Raw genomic sequence first — 24,323 nt, 5'->3', positions numbered from 1 at the left:
TGGCGAACGGGATCGAGAAAATGACACAGTACGGCACTTTCCGACACTAAAAGGCAGACGGTTAATGGAAGCCCATCTCCACAGAGAGTCTAAATCAATTTGTAGAAAGAAGGAGTCCACAACAGATCGAATGCATTTATATAATTTTAAATCATCTGCGTACAGAAGAAAACTTGAATTTTTAATTGCTGTATTTATGTCATTAATAAATAACACAAAAAGCAGAGGTCCCAGAATGGATCCTTGAGGAACCCCCGAAGGAGTAAAATATTCTTTTGTTAGTCGTCCACCATAGGTTACAAACTGTCTACGATTGCTTAAATAACTCGAGAATAACCGAGTTAAATTATCTGAGCAACCGAGGTTCGACAATTTATTTAATAATAACCTATGACAAACTTTGTCAAAGGCTTTCTCAAAATCTGTATACACGACGTCTTCTTGAATTCCCGCATCGAGAGAAGTTGTCACCGTTTTGGTGAATGACAGAAGGCTAGTAACAGTGGAACGGGCAGGACGAAACCCGTGCTGTTGGTCTAACAAAACTTGCCGAAAGTGATTATAGAGATATTTATGAATAAATATTTCAAATAATTTAGCAGGAGCTGACAACACTGCAACTGGTCTATAATTCTTTACATATAATTTGTCACCCTTTTTATGAATAGGGGTGACTTTTGTGCATTTCCATAGATCAGGAAATGACGATATTTTGAGAATCAGATCATAAATACATTTTAGAGGAGCAGCGAGACTGACTTCGCAACCCTTCAAAATAAAATCGGGAATTAAATCAGGTCCAGAAGAACGCCTTGTCTTTAATTTATTAAATTCGTATTTAAGATCTGAGTGCTCAGTTTCTTTGATGGTCAGTACTGAAGACCAAGAACATGAAGAAGGAAGCGACTGAGCAGAAGGCGAAAAAGATTCCTCGTAAACAGAACGAAAATATTGCGCAAAACCGTCAGCAAAATTTTGTGAGCCGTCCAATGTTTTATCGTCGAGGTTCATCACTTTCGACGTCGACTGAGTAGCGCGTTTAGTGTTAATGAATTTCCAGAACGCTTTGGAATCATTAATTATTTGTTTTTGGCAACTTTTGTAATGATTGCGATGACAGGAAATTATCAAACGAAATTCCTCGAGAGCAGATGGATGTCCCGATCTCTTCCATAGCTTATGAAAGGCGTGCTTTCTTTTTAGCAATAAGATGATCTCATGAGAAAACCATCTAGGATATGACACGTCAAGCACTCCAGGGCGCTTTTGAATAAAGAGCTGGTCGAATGCACAGTAAAGAACCTCATAGAGGGCCGCTAGGGAAGATTTAACATCAACGCACCCGCCCACTCGGCTCCAGTCCATACCTAAAAGTAAATTATTTAATAAACCAAAATCTACACAATTTTCAAACGACCGTCCGAAATATTATTATATAATGTTATTTCCCATCAAGAAGAAACGAATGAAATAATTTTTATTTTGGATATAAAAAAAGCAGAGGGCCGTCAATTTTTAAGACTATTCAGTTCAAGCTCTTTGAAATATTGAGATATTTATAAAGTTTCTTTAAAATCACTATCACTGTGTGTACTTTTATTGTGTTTTCATACAAGTGTGATCTATGATCTCTGGTAAAAATCCAAAAATAAAAACGATAACCTTATTTTAGGTGTAAATGAAACGATACAAAAATAACAATTATTGTGATAAGTTTCTTATTCCCTCTCTTAAATTTAAGCAGCTCTATTATCGATTTGTTGTACATATTTTTTGACATACATACATCGCTAATTTATTGTGTTGGTCTCGTAATGTTATAAACGTTTATATTAAAAAAATAATATTGTCAGAAAATCATTTTAAAAGTTCATAAACATCAAGTTAAAGCAATCTTACGTTGCCAAAGTAACCCCATTTTATCGTACGTAATTATTTATTAAGCACGTCGTTGTAGCGCGTCAGATATTAATTAACATTGTCATAACACGACGACAGATATTTTGCACGTGCAATATAAGGTACGTATAACGCATAAATTACCATAATTATGAACAGTTAAATTAACCGCCTGCTCAAAACAGTCGGAAATGAATTGAAAACATCATAACAGTTCATCCTTTTGTAACAATTTATGTTTTAAATCATATTTGTATAAAAAAATATGTTTTTGAATAGAAATAAAAATAAAGTATTGACACTTCTTAATATATCGCATATTGAAGTTTGCTTGAAAAAAAAACGACCAAAATTTTTTTTTTTTGTCTTTAAAGAGCAAAATTTATTTATTGACTACCAAATATAAGTACACTTTTATGTATTTGTAATTATTCTCAAAGCATCTGTTAAAGTGTTACAATGTGTGTTTAATTGTATTATAAATATTGATGTAATATTGTTTATCATCGACATGTTGCTACAATAGTAATTATGAATAACACTGTTGCTTTTGCGGTTACTGTATATGCTTGTTGCTGATTTATCCAAGGACTTTGTTCATTAAATTTCCCAACGTCGCCAGTATATTCTTTCTAAGTTTTTATCATAAAGTCTACTAAAATTGTATAATTTTACTATTTAAATAAAGTCATGACGAATAAAACATTTTGCTTTGTCTTTCATCTGACCAAAAAAATACAATTTTTCTATTCACTTTGAAACTGTCTGTTTTCATTTTCAATTATTTTTCCCAATGAATAATTGTAAAAAGTGATGAACTAGTAAGTAAAATAACGGTAATCGGTTACTTAGACATTTCCATTAAACAGTTTGTACTTGCATTTTTTTAGTGCACATACTGAAGAATGTTAAAGCTATAGCACGTGACTTGAAGCTAGCGCTTTTGATCGTTTCGACAATCTTGTAGGATAAGGTTGGAGTGAAAGAAGCAGTGAATACATAGACAACATCTTAAACCATAATAAGTAGCGGAAACAGTGGCGTAGCTATGGGGGGGGGCGGACCGCCCCGGGCGGCACTTGCTTGGGGGCGGCATATTCGCGATGGGATCGTCTAATGTGATTCTTAACCCTGAATGCACTAAAACATATATAAATCCACGAATAACAAGAGCTTAATAATAAGCAATTTATTATTTTATGAAATGCTGATTTTATGCCCCTGCAAAAAATGTATGGGGGGGGGCGGCAATTTTAAGGATTGCCCTAGCTACGCCACTGAGCGGAAAGGCCTCATAAGTGATCTGGTTTGACAACCAGATGCAAAAGAGAATTTTAATTTTTAATATTTCAAACCAAGGCACGCAGCATCTTTGAGACTTTAAAAACACGCGAAAGCAAATAGATGGTTTCAACGGTGTCGGCAGAGATTGAACTTGCATAGTTGGAGTATCAGAGGTGAGATGACAAGCGCGGATGTAAAGGCAGCAATATTTGCTGACCAATTTGACGAAATGGTCGATAAAGGCAGCTACTGCCCAGAACCGGACTTTGTTGAGAAAAAATGCCTTAATGGTCTTACATACACAAATAAACTAAAGCAATGCCTGTTTCTAAGGCTTTCAAATACAAAATCATGTTGTTGCTGTGAGGAAATATCGCTGAGTTTAAGTTAAAGTCTTTACTCATCTCTCGCTCCAAAAACTCACGTACATTGAAGCAGATTGATAAACACACTTTACGCGTTTAATAATAAGCCATGGATAATGCAAACATTATTTGAGAATTGGTTCATCAACTACTTCATACCATTGGTCAAGAATGATAATGCCACCCCTAAAGATAGTGTATCTGCCTTAAAAGTATGTTCAAAGCGTACTATTAGCGCACAACCTTTATCATAACTGTAGTAGCAACATAAAATGATTAATTAAGCTTACGTGATTTTTGGAAATCATAAAACATTTTAGACGTCATAAAAAATATTAAATTAGTTTGGGAGAGAGTGACAGAAATATGTATTCAATGCATATGAAAAAATGTCTAAAACGTTACCTAAGTAAACTCGAAGGTTTTGACAAAGACGAGTAAATTGATGTCATACGCAGTGGCGTAGCTAGGGTATGTGCCGCCCAGGATGATCCTTAAAATTGCCACCCCCCCCCCCCCCCCACACATACATTTTTTGCAGGGTCATAAAATCAGCATTTTTTAAAATAATAAATTGGTTATTATTAAGCTCTTAATGTTCGTGGATTTCTATATGTTTTAGTACATTCAGGGCTAAGAACCACACTAGACGATCCCATCGCGAATATGCCGCCCACAAGCAAGAGCCGCCCAGGGCAGCCCGCCCCCTCCACCCCCCCATAGCTACGCCACTAGTCATACGTCAAGAAACTGTGGCATAATGTGCTTATTTAGATGTTGAAGTGGAAGACATTGAAGAAAAAAATATATATGGCAAAGGAAAGCTAAGTAATGAAGATCTAATAGAATTGAAAACGCAGCAGCACTTGAAAGAATAAGATAAAAAAAGGCAGTCACATTGATTTAAACAAGCAATAATTTTATATGATCTGCTTTTATCTATATAATGTTTTCGCGTATTATGTATTTTTTTGTATTAACGTAATTACATATTTATCAAATCCGTTTATTTTATTAAATTACCTAAGGTTAATCAATTTGAGTCAATAATTAAAAAAATAGACTATGTGTGTCGCCATTATTTTAAGTATTATATACCTGTATAATATTTTATATATTTTCTAAAAAATACTGAATATTTAACATTATATATATATACAATAAAATTACCTCGGATATTTCTGTGGGGAGCCTTAAATTTAAATTCCGTTACTGATTCAATTCGCTGATTTTCATCTCTAATTCGAAATTTGCGACGATAGTTACATAATGATTGTGCCCCGTGCGGGTGTCATAAATTAGGGTTTTAATTAGTGAGCGGTTGCGGGCCGCGGACCGATGATTGGTAACGTCTGGCGCGGTCTGGCTCCTCTCGCCGCGATAGGCAATTAACATAATTCAATAATTCAAATGTATCACACAATCTTTTAATTAGCGTCAAGTGATAATTCAAACGATACGAACGTCGACAAATATGCATGCAATGATTAACTACCTTTACTTTACATTGTTTAAAACGATTAGAAGTATACAGAATAAATTAAATTGTATAGTGGATAGAATAGAGCGCAAAGATAAACAATAAAAAATATATACATATCTGTTCGTGTGCTCGTGTTAGACCATAAGCCGGGAGCACGTACTAAACAGACTGTTATAATAATGTGTTTGTTAATAAACGAACCCTGGATCTGGGTTAAACCGAGCGTTTTCCTGTCGAGAAACTGTGGAATGAAAATTGCTCCTTCAGAATCCACGATGAGAGTTTTTGAACGGAAAGTGTAGTGGCTATTTGAAAATTGGGCTCGGCACGAGGTAAATGTAAAGTTTTTGCACGAGATAATAATATTTGCACCCCTATATTAATATTCACAGGCACAAAGAAATATTTGCACGCGACTGATGAAAACCGCATGGCTTGTTTGATATATAATAATTAAATTGGAATATCATGAATAAGCCTCATTCATTTAAAACAATGGTTTTGCCTTAAAATAATATACCAGAGTTTTTTAAAAACAATTATTCGAAATGCAGAAAATGTGTATTAACCGTTTACTTGCCTGGGGTTTTTTGATGACCGGGTGATTTTGCAGAATAATAGCAAACAATATATTTTTTAGTAAATTCCCTATAACTTGTAAACCAATTAAGATATTTAATTGAAATTTAATATATTTTTTGCATAAATATATTGAGACATACCTTTTGAAAATTCATCAATTAGAGTATATGACGCATACAGATAAAAAAATGCATTTTATAATCAAAGAAATGCAGTATATTAAGTCTCTTAATCTTTTTTAATTATGATTTTAATTTTAAAAAATATTTTTAATCACCACAAAATGGACGAAAGAAATGAAACCCTTTCGATTTTTTTAAAAGCGTTGTCCAACGCCTCCAAGTGTACGTGAACATAGATCACGTGTGATGAATTTGTTTTCATCCAGTGATGGTGAGTGTGATAGTGATATTATCCCAGAAGACTGAAGTGAATTTGATCCAACAATAAACAATTAAGATTTTTCCAATAAGCATCGAAAAAGTAGCCAATTTATTTACTGGCAAGTGGCACCGTGTTTATGTTGACACTTTTTATAATAGCATTTTACTCGAAAAACATTTATTTTTACGGAACAGGACTTTGTGTAACAATCCGGAAAAATAGCCAGAATCTCAAAAATATGAAATTACAGATGAAACATAATTAAGACGTTAATCTAAATTTAGAAAACAAATAAGAAAAGAAATTTCAGAATGATACATACTTTTCATAACAGCCAGATGAGAGACACGGAAAAAAAATTATAATAAATATATGAAAAGTATTGATTACATCAAACAATGCATAGTTACCTAATATTTTGAAAAACAATGGAATAAACAAAAAATGTTGTTTGTTATTTATTTCATTGTTTAATTCGTTCAGTGTCTATCAAAATTTGAATCGTAACGGTAAAATTAAATTCAAAGATTTTCTTTTGAGTAATGCTAAAGGAAAGATGCAAAATTCAGTGAAATCTATCGATTCTGAAGACATTTCTCCAGTTTCTATCTTATCTTACCGTGGTGTCGATCTACCATAATGGCTTTCGGATAAACTGAAAAATCATCAGGCAATAAAAATAAAACGTGGGTTGAGTATGCGAGAAGAAAATGTCGTGTTTGTTCTGCACGTGCAGAATTGTGAAATTCCTCTTCATATTAACGAATGCATTTATACGTATGAAAATATATTGAAATAGATAAAAAAAGTGTAAATAATAAAAATAAATAAAAATAAGGATATAGTGTGGTTTATAAGTGTAATTATAAAAAGTGTCCGTGAAAGTTGTACGCAGAAAATGGATGCCGAAAAATTTGGCGAGTGCAAATTATATTATTTTATAAATAGATAAAAAAGTGTGAATAATAAATTAAATATATAAATAGTGTAGTTTATAAGTGTGATTGCTAAAATAAATGTGTCTGTGACAGTTGTATGCAGAAAATGGACGCCGAAAAATTTGGTGAGTGCAAATTATTTTATATTATAAATAGATATATTTTATAAATCGTTTATACAAAAACTTATATAAGCATTTAAGCATCCATATTATTAATTTACAAATAACTGGTTTGTAACTATTGCAACTATTTTCAATTTACACAAAATATTAGAAATGAAAAAAACATGTTTTTTCGTTCATGATTTTATTCCTCATATTTTTTTTTTAATATTTAACCTAATAACGGCAAAAATTTATCCGAATTGTAGCTTTTCCCCTTAGTTTCTTAATCTGAGAATCATTGCGGTTTTCCAAATGGCGAGGAAATATTAAAATAACACACACCCGTAAAAATGTTCGTATGTTAATTGATGATATTTTTTTAAGTTCTTTGATTACGGTGTTATCTAATTTATCTACATATACCGTAACGTTTTTACTTTTAATTTTTTTAATAATATACAGAATTTGAGATTGAAAAACTTTGTTAATTGATGTACTATCAACCGCGGATGTTTCGATTTCTTGATTGATTTTATACTTACCTAGCTATACAGTTTTGGCCCTGAAATATATTTCTGTTCAAGAAGTGTAACATAAAATATTATTTTTTAGATAAAAAAATTTACGTACCCCAAAAAGGCAACGACTCATTGCATTGCAATGCAATGGAATAAAACGATTTTTTTCACAATAATTTTAAGTAAAATATAATCTATTTTATATTTTAAATTATTTAAAAATAGTAGATTACCATCTCTCATTATCATGTAGAGGCAAACTTGGCGGTATCCAAATATATTCTTAATAAAAAAAAACGCATGACGCAGGACTCATGCCTGAGTTCACAGCCACTAAACAATGTTTTTTCGAGACTCGTACACGAGTCCTCGGGTGTTAAGCTGTTAAACTATGGAGGTTTCCGCCTTCTGCATAATTTTTTATTACATATATGTTATTCGAACGATCATTTTCAACAAACAAAATGATATAATACACAATATTTAATGCAATAGTGGAAGAGAGAACTCGTGACCAAACAATTGCCTTTTAAATTGGAAATATTTCACATCCGTCCCAAAACATCACCCACAATTACCAAAAATCTACTCTTTATTTGGAAAGGACGCATGCTAGCTATTCTCCCCTTCGCATAATACTATTTTTCTTTCACTTTTTGTTACTATTCGCCAAAGTAGTCATTTGGAACCCTTATTAAATCATAAGCTCGGGTGACAAAATCAGTCGGCATGTAGTCTCAGACAATAAAAGCGGTTTCTTTAGTGAGTTGAGTGAAATTGATTGAGAAAACCTTTTCAACAAGATGATCCGTCACAAATGTGACGAGAAAGATAAACACGCATTCAGATTGCCATTCTGCAGTAACCGGAAACACAATCTGTTCTTTTTGTAATCGGCCGTTCCACCGTAAGAGGCAAAAGCAACCAACTATTATTTTTTAATACATTTTCTCAGAGATTTTATCTGACATTTCTACTGATTTATACTTCAAACGCTATTTATCTTGGACTCACTAATGTGAACCAATGAGATCCCGACCCATTTTCAAACCATTGAAGACCGCAAAAGCCGTCGCTTCTCTCTTCACGGTAACCCGCCTAGAAGACATATGGAACCCACAGTAACAAAAACGCATTTATAATATTTTTTGTTTTTTTATACGATTAATGATTTTTATCATTATAAGTGTATATAAAATTTCATTTCCACAACTATAAAAAATAATTAGGTGAAAATAGAAGTAAAATAATTGAAAAACTAGACCTTAAACTATTTATAATGTAATTTATATATCATGAAGAGATAATATTCTATGTCACATGACACTATTCTAATAATCTATATTATTTTTAACCATGTACAAGACCATTGCTATGTAGTAGTAATTAATTTTGACTTTTAGTCAAAATTATATTATCTTTTTCTTTTAGATGAGTATAAATTATATATTAATATATTAACCTGACTCTACTTAACAATGATATATATAAGCTGAATTGATTTTAAGATAAACAGACCTCAGCAAAAGCATTTTATATTAAGATGCAATTTAACTGAGAAATGATCTCCGAGGGAGCGTTTTTTTTCTTTGAATCTCTTTCCATGCTTTTTTAATGCGATTAAATTATTCACCACACAGTAAAAGCCCTTAATCTTCAATATGAAGGTACTTATATCTCACTGAAAATTATGGAAATCTTACGCCTGAGATTATTTTTCATGCAATATAAAGCGATTCATCCATGTCGTGCATCCTCTGCAACATGATAATATATTTAACCACGGTATGTAATATCACATGAAATTTATTCAAAATATATGTGAGATAGGGACACATGTGGGGAATAACTCCAACAAAATAAATAAAAAGGATAAATACAGCTCTAGCAAGACTGCTAGAAGTGTTTGCATTAGACTGAGTATTAAAGTGAATAATAAATATGTTTTCACAATAAAAGTTCCTTTGCATTTTAATTTAATTAAAACTATTTCTGAATATAAAAATATGTATTTATTTTAGCAGTTGTCAGATTTTTTTTGTGTATTAGTATCATATTAATAGCTTAACGACCGGTATTTATTTGCCGAACTTTGCTTGGTGGCCGGGCGATCTCACGGAAAAATGGCGAACAATTATTTTTTTCAGTAAATTCCCTATAACTTGTAAACCAATTAAGATATTGTATTCAAATTTATTATGTAGCTTCCTTATGATTTTTCGCATAAATACCTGTCAAGTTCGTTATTTAACCAGTGTTTCTAAACCTGTGGGTCCAAATTGTTTAAAATAATAGTTTCAAAAACAAATTTATATCATTGGCAAACATCTTACAAATACAAAGTAAGTGAGACCCTTCAATAGATTAGTATTAATTACCTGATTCTTTATCACTTTTTAAATTTAAAAATAAAAATTTTGATTTGTTATTTCTGGGCCACCATGTCTGACCATTTGTATGCCCATACTCACGAAATGAATTTACGGTACACTTCACTAAAAATATTTTGCTTATTGCACTTAAATAAATTAAAAGTAACATGTATGCTTTCAATATATTTTATATTCATCATTTTCATTCTTTCCATAATAATAATTTGGTATTATATAGCTGATATAAACAAAAAACCAAACATAAATTCTCAGAACAGTTTCTTTCTAATTATATTGTATGCTTTGAGCAAAGGCCAACACCCATTTCTAAAAGGTTCATTGTTGACAATTTACTACCTGCACTTGCGATAGATAGATTGGCTCTAATCTTAGGAAAGATATTTTCTACTTAATTTTGTATTGGTTATTTACATGAAACACAAGTTAGATCAGCCCACAATATTCGCATACACTACAAGGTGTATAGTAATTCACAAAAATATTATGATAATATTTTATTTAAGAAATTATTATTAAAAAAAATAGTTTACGATTTTATCTAATGTTATTGTTAATTTATTATTCTTAATTAAGTTAGTTAATTTATTATTCTTTTTAGTAAATTCTCTATAACTTGTAAATCAAATAATATATTTTATCGAAATTTAATTTGTAGCTTCCTTATGATTTTTTGCATAAATATATTGTAATTACATCATTTAACCAGAGTTTCTTTAAGTGATATAACGAAAAAAAACTTGTTTACAAATATAATATTAAATATTTACTATAAATTACAATCAACTAAAAGGGTAAATCGCCACTACCTGTCCCGTCTTATCAGCTTACCTTGTGCATACCTTTTAAGAATTCATCTATTGGGGTATATGACACTTTTTTTTATTGTGGAATTCCCAAATTCGGGAATTCCACACAGATAAAATATGCATTTTATAATCGAAGTAATGCAGTATATTTAGTCTCCTCTAAACTATCGGTTGAAACGTAAATAGCTCTTCTCTCTGTGATCTTTCGTGATTTTGATTTTGATTTAAAAATTTTATTTTCAATCACGGCAAAATGGACGAAAGAAATTAAACCTTTTTGGAAAATTTTGATGACGCGTTGTCCAACGCCCCCAGTGATTGTGAACATAGTGATGTGTGCGAAAGTAATTCTAATTCAAGTGTACGTGAACATAGACCACGTGTGACAAGTTTGCACTCATCCAGTTCATTTTCTTCATAATGACAAATGTTTTTACACGTATCACTCAGTGTAATTATGGAAATAAATGTGTTCGAAACGGTTGTACGCAGAAAATGGACCCAAAAAAATTTAGTGAGTGCAAATTATTATTTATTATAAATGGATATTTTTTATAAATCGTTTATACAAAAAATTTTAGAAGCATTTAAATATACATGCTATTAATTTAATTATCACATTTTTAAGTTAATGTGGTGTTCAAAAAAAATCGTGCACTAATCAGCGTGGTCAAATTTCAAAAATTTCTTTAATGATTATTTAACTATTTTTGTAAATACGCAATTCACTGTTTTTATTATTATAAACTAACTTTTACTATAAATTATCAATTATTAATAACAACAACAATAAATAAAAATATAATATTCCACAATGCAAAAAATATGGTCACTGTAAGTGGGGAGCGGCTTGGAGAACCGTTACCAAACAACACACTAGCCCAAAAATATTAGAATATAACAAACTAAAATAGGCGACGACTCGTTGCATTGCGACGCAGTGGGATAAAACGACTCTTTTTACGAAAAATTAAAGTAAAATATAATTTATTTTATATTTTATATTAGGTAGAAATAGTATACTACCATCTCGCATTATAATATAGGGGTAAACTGTATTGTATCATAGTGTATTTTTAATAAAAGAAGACGCATAACGCAGGACGCATGGGCGAGTCCTCGGCCGCTACAGAAGGTACTCTCAGGACTCGTGGGTGAGTCCTCGGTCGTTAAGCTGTTAAGCCATGTAGATGTATATGGGATTTTATAATAGCGCTCTAAAAATATTGTTTGACAATATAAGTTTTATGACCGACTCTAGGAAGTACGATTAGCAAAGTGTTCATTTCTAATTCCTTGTACATTTGCCGGTAAATTAAGGAACAATGACTTGTAAATAATTTAGCTTTTAACAAGTAATTGTTTGCGATTGAATAAAAAGCTGCTAGCGTTCTCTTTATATTGAAATAAACTTTCAAGGCACATTTTATTTTTGAGGATTATTTTTGTTGAAAATATATGATCTTTTTGTGATCACAGGCACTATTTTGTAAATGTGATATTGAAATGGTGTTATTAAAATGCAGTTATCCGGAAATAGGTTAAATTAATTAATGTTTAGGTTTTACCGAACCAAAAATAGAACATTATTACTACAGTAAAAGTCTGTATTATATAATATTTTTTTTATAAATAAGTGTATAATTTATTGAGCTTGACTATATTTGATTATTTTAACAACCATTTCTTATACAATATATATATTTGTTATAATCTAATTAATTATCATAAAATATATGTACGTTATATATTATACTAAAATACAACAGCATGATTTTTTTTTAACTGAATCGCTTTAATATAGACCAAGTATACGATAAACAATATTTTCTATTATGCTCGGCTTTAATAATCCTGATCTATGTTTATTAAGATCATATATACCCGAGCTGTTATCCGTGTTTATTTATATAATATATCATGTTTAACCAAGCGTACTGCTAAAGCTACGCTCGATAATAAAACCGTAAACTTTGCCATATTGAGTCGCTTACTCAGAATTGAATCGCCCCCAAACTTTTAGGTTGTATGTGTGTTTTTTTCATGTTCGTTTTAAAAACATAATCTGTCGAACAATCTAACTTTGGCGTTTGGGTCAATCCCGTGCAAGCGCCGATGTAATATTTCAAAACTTCAGACCGTGTTTAACTATAGAGGAGTTTTAATCGCTTTAATTTCCACCGATAGAATTTCGTGTTTAATTAGAGTTCGAGTTCAACACATGCGATCGGATATAACAACAAATTGTGGCAAAGAAACTTATAAGCGTATTCGCACACAAAAGGAATTTAACGTCGTACAATAACTTACGGCGTTCGCATTTCAATCGAAAAGTTTGGAAATCGACACGAATATATCCACATATCAGTAAATTAGAGTGACTAATATTTAAATAACTTCAAGTCTTTCTTAGAAAATCCCTTTGCAACATGACACTTGGCGATAAAATAAGTTGTACGTATAACTTTTATTATGGGTAAATAGTAAAATATTACAAAAATTATTCTATCGCGCTCAATTGAATCCCTGGATAGTCAAATAATAAACAAACAATTCACTTATCAATTTAACAGGTTAAATGAACACATTTTTGATAATTTTAACATAAAAAAATACAGGACTATTATTGTTAGAATTATTAATGCTAGTCCGGCCGTCATTCACGATGGCCGTGAATGACATCCGGACGGCGGCTTCTGTCACGTACAGCCCAGATATTTGCGCGCGATCGAAAAATGTTCCAAATAATCGCAATTTTTAAATTGTCATATTATTAAAATTACGCTACTGATAATTATAAAAGTTTGTGTGGGAACTCACCAATACAATGTCAGAGAAAACTTTTCGGTCGTAAATATTCAATTTACGCAAAATCTTTGTCGGCTTTTGCAAAATGCCATAAGGCATAAAAATGATACGTCAGAATACGAACACCACATCTGTGACTATCCTAAAATCTGTCGCCATCGATTCTAAATAAGAATTCGTTATGGTGTGACATTTATATAAACCGATCTAGGAAAATACATAGAGATATTCGAAACGATTTTTTTTAGCAAAATCAAGTACCACTCAATTTTTTTTAAATATTTAATTTTATATGAAAAAAAATATAATAACGATATCTGTTAGAAAAATAAACTATCAAAAATATAATTAATCCCTTTTGGTGCCCTAAAATATTAAAAAATGTCAGTAAGACTCTGTTGAAGTCTCCGATAAGCATGTGGTATTATAACTTGACCACGTGCCCACGATGCAGCGCTCGACATGTGTGTTAACCATAGGACGCCTACGCGCATACTGAAATCCAACAGAGTTACTCGTTTTATTTCAGTTTGCGAAACACCATATCATTATCTCTCTCACTCTCGTCACTTAACACGCGAGAGATCTCACCGCTCGCGCTCGAAAGAGCAGCTCCGGCTTCGGTTCTTTTGCCGACAATGTTCGGAAGCGCTCGAAGCTGGCCAAGTCGACTTAATTACTCCCACTTTACCTTCCGATCTCGGTAACCTCGAGAGATTTTAGAGCGGACTGAACCGAACTCGACCGAAGTAACCCACTATATTCTCCAACCTTGGCCAACCTTGACCAACTTCCAGAGAGTGTAGTGCAGGCATTAAATAATGAACTCTCGATACCGATTTTTTCTAATAATAATATAAAAAAATTAACCCACAATTCATTTTGCATTAAAATTCAACAATTTTTAAAGATTTTAATCATTTAAAGTGAGAGACTTAATTTCTGACATTTCAATGCCGAATGTTTATTTTTTGTATTTAATTTTAATTTTCATGTTTTTACTTAAATTAATTTGCTGTACATATTAAACGTTCATTTTCTAGCCTGTGTTTTGCAATATATTTAATCTGAACCGTTGCTTTACAATTTAATCTTATTCAGTATATTGTGCAATTATAACGCGTATATTGTATCTCGATACATAGAAAAAATCATTTACGTCTCAAAAAAATTCTATCACATGTGATATTTTTATAGATATTTTTGAAAAAAATTCAGATGACACGCCTCGAACAGCCACATGAATACATATGTATGGCATTACGTATTCAAAACCGTGACCATCTGAGGTCCAGGCCCGTTGTTGGCGGACGAATAAAACTCGTAGCGTTTGAGCGTTTGCAGAGGATTTTTCCCTCGGCTTTATTTATGATTGGCACCATAAATCTATAACTTTGTGCATTCTGTATCGGCATAAAAACGAGCCCAGTTTTATGACACGCGATCCCAGGTAAGCCAATAAATTCGTTCCGTCCCATATCGCCGAACCGTCCGGGCATTAATTTTCAAAACGCTCTTTGTCTCGACTCCCCGACGCCGCTAATGTCGTGGAAGTGTCGATTTGCGTTAAGAAATCCCGAGATAACCCTTCATAACTTAGGCCGAAAAAGGAATCCGCACAATGGGTGCGGATCCTTTTTAACGTTTCAATTTCGCGATATCGTTTCAATAAAACCCGCACGTTTTCAATTCGAACCGAGGCAAACCGTGAGGTCACTTTTTATCAATCAATCTTTTTGGTCGCTTTTGTATTACTAAATTATAAGGAAAAACTAGATTTTAATGTAATACCTAAGTGTAATTATAATTTCTTAAAGCTAATTATATTTATTGAATATTAAAAAGCAATTATTTCAATCACAAACATTTTTGATTGGTACAATTATTATTCAAAATACATTTTTATTTCCCACTATTAAATTTAGACGCTTACTGCTAAAGTTGGTTGAGTAATAATTTATTAAAGTTTGTCAAGTGAAGTTACGTATATTTTTTGCTTTAACTACTTAGCAAGTCTTTTTAATTCGAACCATGTATACGTATAAAACAGGGATCTACAAACTTTTTCTATAAAAGACTAGATAGAAAATATTTTAGACGTCAGAGTAAAAAGCAAAATTTAAGAGAGCCTAAAAAATAGAAAACATAATTTTATAAAAAAATTAACATTTTTAGCATATACTTGCATATCTTATACATTCGAATATATATTCTGAATTTTGGCATCTATCGTAAATTGCTCCAAATACACGTCTCTAATAATAAGCTTTACTTATGAAAATATTGTAGTTGCTTTTTAATATTTCATCAAACTGGAGCTCGAATTTCATCACTTTCAATCGTTAAAATCTATTGCAAATGTTTGTCTGTTATTACTGACTTAATATCGTGTTTTTATGTACTTCGTGTACTTTAGTACACATAGATGCTGCCAAATATAAATACAAATCTCAATATAAGACAGTTAGATAAATCTGTTAGTTTCCTTTTTTGGAAATTAGTATTACTTTGCGAATTAATCACTTCCAATTGAAGGTAAAGTGAAAGTTTCTTAATTGTACAGTTGAATGGATTTTTTTTAATATATTTTGCAATTGCAACAATATTTAAAAAACGCTGCTAAAACTACACTTCAAGCTTTAAATTTATGTGGTAATAGTGATTTTATTTATCTTTAATTTTTTGCTACCATGGGAAATACATAAATCAGATTTCCATAAATAGTGACTTAATCAATGTCAATAGAGAAAATGATTTAGTAAAAGTTTCATACATAAGCACTATATCTCATTGTAGGCTTAAGTTAAATTTGTTAAAAAAATTAATTGCTTCTTTAAGTTCAAAAAATGACAATAAAATATTACCATAACTGAACCTTAAAACTGCTGTATGGTAGGATAAGTCAAGATATTCGATTACCACTTCTGATAAAAAATCACGGGTAATTTCACTGTTGACACAACTGGTTCAGTAACACATGATAGATTGCTATACTTTCTACACATAACTTGCTGGAAGGTTCAAAGGAACACATTTTTAGAAGCCTTTTTTACAGCTATACCTAAACCCGTTCTACACATATTTTTACCACCAATGGATGTGACACATTCAACTCGATTGTACATTGCTACCATTTTCTTATTAATAATATTATAGTCCGTAGTTACTAAATCCTATTAATTGATTTTAAGTAATGGAACGTATCTCTTATTTTCATTTTTATTTACCTCCCATTAAATCTATTTCGAACTCGAGTGCCGGATTAAAATAGGATGTCGTTTGACAAACATTATGCCTGCCCTACACTCTCTGGAAGTTGTCCGAACCGAAGTTACAACTTCAGTCGGCCGAGACCTACGACTTCGAGTAAGCGACCACACTGCCGCAAACTTCATATGACGTCCGGACGGCGGCCGTGAATGGCGTCCGGACGGCAGCTTCTGTCACGTACAGCCAGCATATTTGCGCGCGATCGAAAAATGTGCCAAATAATCGCAATTTTTAAATTGTCATATTATTTAAATTACGCTACTGATAATTATAAAAGTTTGTGTGGGCACTCACCAATACAATATCAGTGAAAAGTTTTCGATCGTAAATATTCAATTTACGCAAAATCTTTGTCGACTTTTGCAAAATGACATAAGGCATAAAAATGATACTTCAGAATACAAACACCACATCTGAGACTATCCTAAAATTTGTCGCCATCGATTCTAAATAAGAATTCGTTATGGTTTGACATTTTTATAAACCGATCTAGGAAAATACATAAGGATATTCGAAACGATCTTTTTTTTAACAAAATCAAGTACCACTATTTATTTATATGAAAAAAAAATAACGATATCTGTTAGAAGAATATACTATCAAAAATATAATTAATCCCTTTTGGTGCCCTAAAATATTCAAAGATGTCAGTAAGAGTCTGTTTAAGTCCCCGATAAGCATGTGGTATTATAAATTGACCACGTGACCACGATGCAGCGCTCGACATGCGTGTTGACCATAGGACGCCTACGCGCATACTGAAATTAAACCGAGTTACTTGTTCTATTTCAGTTTGCGAAAAACCATATCATTATCTCTCTCACTATCTTCACTAAACACGCGAGAGAGCGAAAAAGGAAGTATCTCACCGCTCGCGCTCGAAAGAGCAGCTCTGACTTCGGTCCGTTTGCCGACAATGTTCAATGACCAAGTCGACTGAATTACCCCCACTTTACCTCCGGTTCTCGGTAACCTCGGACAACTTCCGAGAGATTGTAGAGCGGACAGAACCGAGCTTGACTGAAGTAACCCACTATATTCTCGATCCTTGGCCAACCTTGGCCAACTTCCAGAGAGTGTAGTGCAGGCATTCGTCTAATGTGTGAGCCATCATTTGACATAATAATATCATTGTTTATAATAAAATCATATTTGATTTTGTTTAAAAGTATATAGCGCTAAAACAGACTTTTTTAATATAATGGCATATCGATTGAAATAGAAGTCTTATAAATGTATAAACAAATATGTGTTTTCTTGAAATTTTGAACGGTTTCGTAAATATATTTCTTTCTGATATTTCTTTATTTATTATTTTTATGTATTAATATACATACATTAACATATCTAGTCCTTTCCTAATATACATATTAAAAATAATATTATATTTTTGTAAATCATGCGCGGTTTTATATTCTTTGTACGTATGCTTAGGGTTGATGTTTTTGCTACAAATATAAAATAGCCCAAATTTATACGCTAATTTGAGATGTATCAGAAGATTCTCTTTATGATCTTAGTCTTAAGCTTAAAAAATAAAAAAATATATATATAAAATATTATTTTGATACTATTGTTAAATACAATTTTACTTTACATAAAATATATAATATAACTCAAGTTAAATATTAGCAATGGAACTATAACAACCTTATATACATTAAATCTAAGTGTTACTCTGAAATATATTAGACCAGCTTGCGTAAAGTTCATCATTGTGGACTGGCCAGAATGGGCTTTTAATTGCGAACGCGCAATGAAATCTGACCATACCGTGTGCAATTTCGCCAGCGGTCCACGGCCGCAGATAAATTCTTTACGCGCTGATGACATCCAAATGTGCTAGTCGCAAATTGAAATATAAATTAGAAGCATGCTGTGGTTTTAGCGTGGTCAAAATACTACGCCATGCGCTATAAAGCCTAATCTCAAAGGACATCAAGTCAAATTGGTCGATTTTTAAAGGTAATTGTGTACGTGTATATAATTTTTGTAATATAATTCCTTTTCCGGTAAAACAGTTAAATTTCATTCGTTGTGCAAAGCTGACTTTCAAATTAAAATTTAATATGCAACTATGTGCAATTCAATATTGATTTAATGGGTGTAAAGAATAATATAAATTTAATAAAACAGTGTGTTATCGCAATTATTTGTAGATTTTTATTATGTCAATATTATCTCCGTTTTATGAACATTTGCCAACATTTCAATACGATAGATTAAAAATAAATTTGTTTTAAATTTGTATTACTTCTGATATTAAAGTAATTAAATTACTCATTAGTATAAAAATAAAAATTACATTTTAATCTTTTATTTAATCTATATATCATTTATAATGCGAAGCAGACTTAAAAATGTACTTTTGAAATATCTCATATACCCATGAGTCATTTTAATTTTTTTTTGACGTATCGAACGCTTATCTTAAACTCACTTTAAAATAATATTACTTTTCATTTCAAGCCAATATATTTATCTACTCATATAACGCCTATTTAAAATAAATACATCATAAACAGTGTATAAATAAATACTAAATTACATTTAAAACTCCCACTCACATGAGTGTCAAGTAGCAAACATCGTTTTTAAATAAGTTTAATCGCTGACATCTCGTAAAATATTACTCCCACTCCCACACCCACTCTTACCCTAATAACACATTCAATCCAATCCCACCTTAATTTACGGCGTATTAATTGGCGTTGATTATCTCTATTTTTAACAGATTTTTTAAAAATCTGTTTTTACTAGTGTATTATTTTTCTTAGTATGATAAAAATATTTATCTCTGAATGTTCTTATCTAAAAATTGATATATAATATAAATGGATATAAGTAATACATACTAATTTGGTGTACCTATGCTAATTGCAAACGCGTTTATTTTTAAATGCAAATTATTTTCCATAAACATTTTGTGTATTATCGTCTTACGCAGTTCGCAAAATTAGATATTGACGAGCAACGTATCGATGGTATTTTACAGGCAGATATAATATCCTTGCTTTGAATGCTCCCGTTGGAAAACTCGTAATCATAACTTAACATACTTATATAGACAGGCTGTAGTGAAACTTATAGCGCAGAATACAAAATTGCATTCAGTATATGGTAAGATTTCATTGCTTGCTCGCAAATAAATGTTCGTTCTCGCGAATCCGCAATGACGTACTTTCCTCAACTTGGCTATTATATGTATATGTATATTCCAAACAGAGCTTAGCTAGTTTGACCGCCGATCTGTTCTACAACTTGAAACATTAAGACCGCTATAATTGATTCGTTAATGTGCCTATTGGAGCGGGAAATTTACCCGCAGCACCTTAATGGTGCAGTGCCGAAAATTTCTCAGCTCTGAAAATGCAGCAGCGATGTTTGTTTGTGTTAATTTTTTTAACAGCACCACCAAAGCGATAATGTGTTTTCCGGTTAAGAACGTTACGGCAGGGGAGCTTTGTGTTAGATAATCCTTTGAATTTTATTGTGAGCTGGTGCAGCGTTCTAATTTTATCGTTTGGAATTTTGAGGTCAGAATCGTTTTGTGCTGAGTAAACTTACAGTAATTGGGTCGACTATACAATTATTCCTTTTATCATATGTCCTTAAATTAAAATCAAAACGTTAGGCAATATTGTATAATAATTAGAGCTTTTAATACTGTTATATATGTTTTGTTTTGCGGACATGAGCCCACCGGACGACGACCGGTGGGCCCTCGTCCGCAAGCAATTATATCATTTAATTGAGTAATGTAACTATGCAACTATCATAACAACTTTTAATAAACTTTTATTGCAGCGGCCTAATTTGTGTAATCGTTCATAAAATACTTTGAGGTTTTAACCCAAAGAGCGTGACATTGCAGCCAGTTAGACGCCTGAATAGCTGGTAATAGTTTATTTCTTTTTTTTCTAGATTTTTTCATAGCTAAATAAAAAGCTAACTAAGAGTTAATGCAAAATTATTTGTTAAAGTTTTTCAGTTTCATTGCACAAAATGATAAATACATTTCTTCTGAACAGTTATTGACCATTAAGCTAAGAAAAACTCGCAAGATTGCTTCCTTATTGGGAAAGGCCAACTGTTTTTTTTCTTGTATATAATTTGATAAAAGTCTGTATGATACCAAAATTAATTTTTATTAGCCTATGGCTTTGTCTCACGTATATATGAAAGAGCAAAAGCTCAGTAAGTTTCAAGTCAACATCTTTCGGATACTCTTTTACCAACAGTTCAACATCTTGCTTCAATAATGTCAGATTGGTAAGAAAGGACTTAATCATTGTAAACAGCACTTTTTCTTTCTAAATTGATTTTAAATGCATCTAGAATTAGCATTTTTTTAATTAAAATAGTATTTATTTAAAATTGCTATTATATACAGTATGTTTATTCTATACTTTTTTTGTGAAAAATTATTTGTATATCTAAGATAATTACAATAAATCAACATAGGTATTTTATAATTATATTTCTTAAATACTAAAATCTCTAAATAAAACTTTTAAGGTAGCAGTTTTAATAAATATATTTGTGCCGCGAGAATATTTTTCCTTACTTTTTTTTATTTAATATTTATAATTTTTACTATTTTGAAAAAATTAACGATAAATAATAATAACAAACGTTACCTATTTATTTATTTATTTATTTAGCTTATTAGCTAATCTTTAAATCAAACAACTTTAAGTATATAAACATATATAAAAAATATATAAAAACTACACAACAGAAAATAAAAATATACACTAATAGACTTAATATTATAATTTATTTCTATATGTACGAAGGTGTTTTTTAATTCCATTTATGAAGCCCGTTATATTTTTGCTTTTTCGAATTATTCTTGGAACACTATTATATAAATCAAACCCTCCGTAAATAACTCCCCTAGCCGTACTCGTTTTATTATACTTATCTATCTTTAAATTTTCTTTATTTCTATTATTATATTTATGTACATCTCTATTTCTTATTAAATACTTATTAAAATATTCTGGTAACATATTATTTTCTAACTTATATATAAATATTAAAACATTCATACTCAATATTTCTTGAACATTCAACCAATCTAATCTATCAATCATACTTTTACAACTATTTAATCTATTTTTATTTAAGAATACTCTCATTGCCCTATTTTGTAATTTTTGCAACATTTGTTTGTCTAATTTATTTAACATATTTAATATTGTTGCACAATAATTAAAATGGGGCAATATTATACTATTGTAAATTATTTTTTTTGTATTTATACTTAATATATTTCTTAATCTAGATAATAAACCTAATTTTCTACTAATTTTTTTTTAATATGTAATTACAATGTTCTTTAAAATTTAATTTTGTATCAACAATTTCTCCTAAATATTTTATACTATCCACTATTTCTATACTAGAGTTATTTATTAATATTTTGATATTATTATCTGACACATTTTTATAATTAATAAACATACATTTAGTTTTATTCTCATTTAATTTAAGTACATTATTTTTTAACCATATTTCTAATATACCTAATTCATTATTTAAATTATTTACAATTTCTTTAATATTATCACTTATGCAATACATTAATGTGTCATCCGCAAATAGATGAATTTTACACTTTTTCACGTTATTAACTATATCATTTATATACAATACAAATAACAATGGTCCCAATTTAGACCCTTGTGGTACTCTATATGACACTAATTTCTCTTCAGAATATACATAATTTATTATAACTTTTTGTTTTCTTTTATGTAAGTAATAATTAAACCATCTTAAAACTATATCACTTATACCTATATTCTCCAATTTCTTTAACATTATTTTTCTGTCTAATATTTCTCGAGATTTTGTTTATTATTCTCAGATTTTCATTGTAAAGGATTCACGTCTTAACATCTGAAAAAAAAATTATAATCAAGCGTATGGGCTAGTTTTCAAAGATAATTTTGTTATATATATGTAGATGATAATTTCAAGAAGCTTAAGTCTAACTTGTTATAATTGTTGGACAGGTTTATTAAAATAAAGTGATTATAATTTTCTTAGTAGTATATCTGTTTTTTTTTATCTCTCGTAAAAATATTTTTTTTCAGTTTTTAATAAAAATTTCATCACCCGTGAACACTTTCTGCTTTGACAGGTTCGCGAACAAAATATTGGAATTATTTTTAGACATTTCGAAGCGTTACTTTCGCTGACAATAGAGTTGCCAAAAAAATTAATAAACTTTATTATGATTACTTGCTATTTTTAAGATGTATTATATTTATATGACAAGTATTAAAAGCTGTTTGTATTTAGTATTTGATAAATATTGTCAAATACATTTTTACATTTAAAGACATTGATGTATCTGATACTTTATCATCAATATAACAAAAAATATTTAATGGGGCGCTCTATTAGATTACTTACTAATTTATAAATAAAATATTTGTAACAAAATGAAATTATTTAATATTTTTATCCAAAAATAATATTAGTCAATTTACTCTTAAGGTCATTGTATTGAATGTACAATATTTTTGTTTAGACGCTGTGTTTTTCTTCAAGCGCAAACAATGTTCGAATTTAAATCCGAGTTTTCCAATAACATTTTCTCAAATTGAAAATTGCTTTAAAAAAACGACGAATCCGAAACACTTCCGCTCTAACAGTTTTCGTGCCAGTCAAAGAGAAAATCCTCAAAGCGGGATAGAAAAAAATCTTGGGCAACAGATGTCGCCGTTGGCACCCTTGACTGAAGGCTTTCGAGGACGTGACTTTTTATTACATACAAAACACGCTCAAGGGACCCCCTCTGACACCTTTATTACGTCAAGTACACGCACAGTGAATCACGAGACTTGTACGAAACTTTCCCAACACGTAATTCTCTCATGTATCACTCATGAAAACGATTGCATGTTGGATGTTACAGCCAACGATGAAAAAAATTGCAATAACTCACCGGCGCCGGCGTACAGCGCAATACAAATTAAGTCGTAAGACTGGAGCTCTTTTACGCTATTAAAAAATAATATAAAATAATAATGCATTCTTAGAATTGAGTTTTATTAAATTTTATAAAAAAATAAGTGTATATGAGCTACCTGTTAACAGGGGAAATTTATTAAATGTTTTTATGTAGTAGTTTTAACTGGTATATATGTTTTTGCTTACTGTTTAAATAAGTATCATAGTCTTTAGTTTATAAATTATATAGTTTTTTTAGTCTGAATAAAGCAAATCATATATTTTATTTTAATAATATATCCACATTTAAAAAATGTGCATGTGCTAAGATAAAAAATCAAATCTAATTTGATGTGATTCGAAAGATCTGAATTAAAACTAATCAATTTATTACGTCATGCTGTCCTATATAAGCAAAAACAGCTTAGTAAATATTGTGCATTCAATTATATATTGCGTTACTTGGAAACCGTTAGGGAGCTTTTAAAACTTTCTGGATATATGGCAGCAAGTGGGTGGC

General features: G+C 30.7%; 1 protein-coding gene across 1 annotated transcript in view; it reads left to right on the top strand.

Moving 5' to 3' along the window:
• The first annotated feature begins 5,172 nt into the window (after positions 1-5,172).
• Positions 5,173-24,323, top strand: part of stl (ADAMTS metallopeptidase stall) — a 137,338-nt gene continuing 118,187 nt past the window's right edge. Inside the window, exon 1 of the mRNA XM_088191736.1 lies at positions 5,173-7,060. The gene's annotated coding sequence lies outside the window, so the exon portion shown is untranslated. The remainder of the gene's footprint in view (positions 7,061-24,323) is intronic.

The sequence above is a fragment of the Plectrocnemia conspersa genome, unplaced genomic scaffold (assembly GCF_051122295.1).
Source record: "Plectrocnemia conspersa isolate PC_06_02 unplaced genomic scaffold, ASM5112229v1 ptg000009l, whole genome shotgun sequence".
Lineage (NCBI taxonomy): Eukaryota > Metazoa > Arthropoda > Insecta > Trichoptera > Polycentropodidae > Plectrocnemia > Plectrocnemia conspersa.
This window is presented reverse-complemented; position numbering and strand designations above follow the sequence as displayed.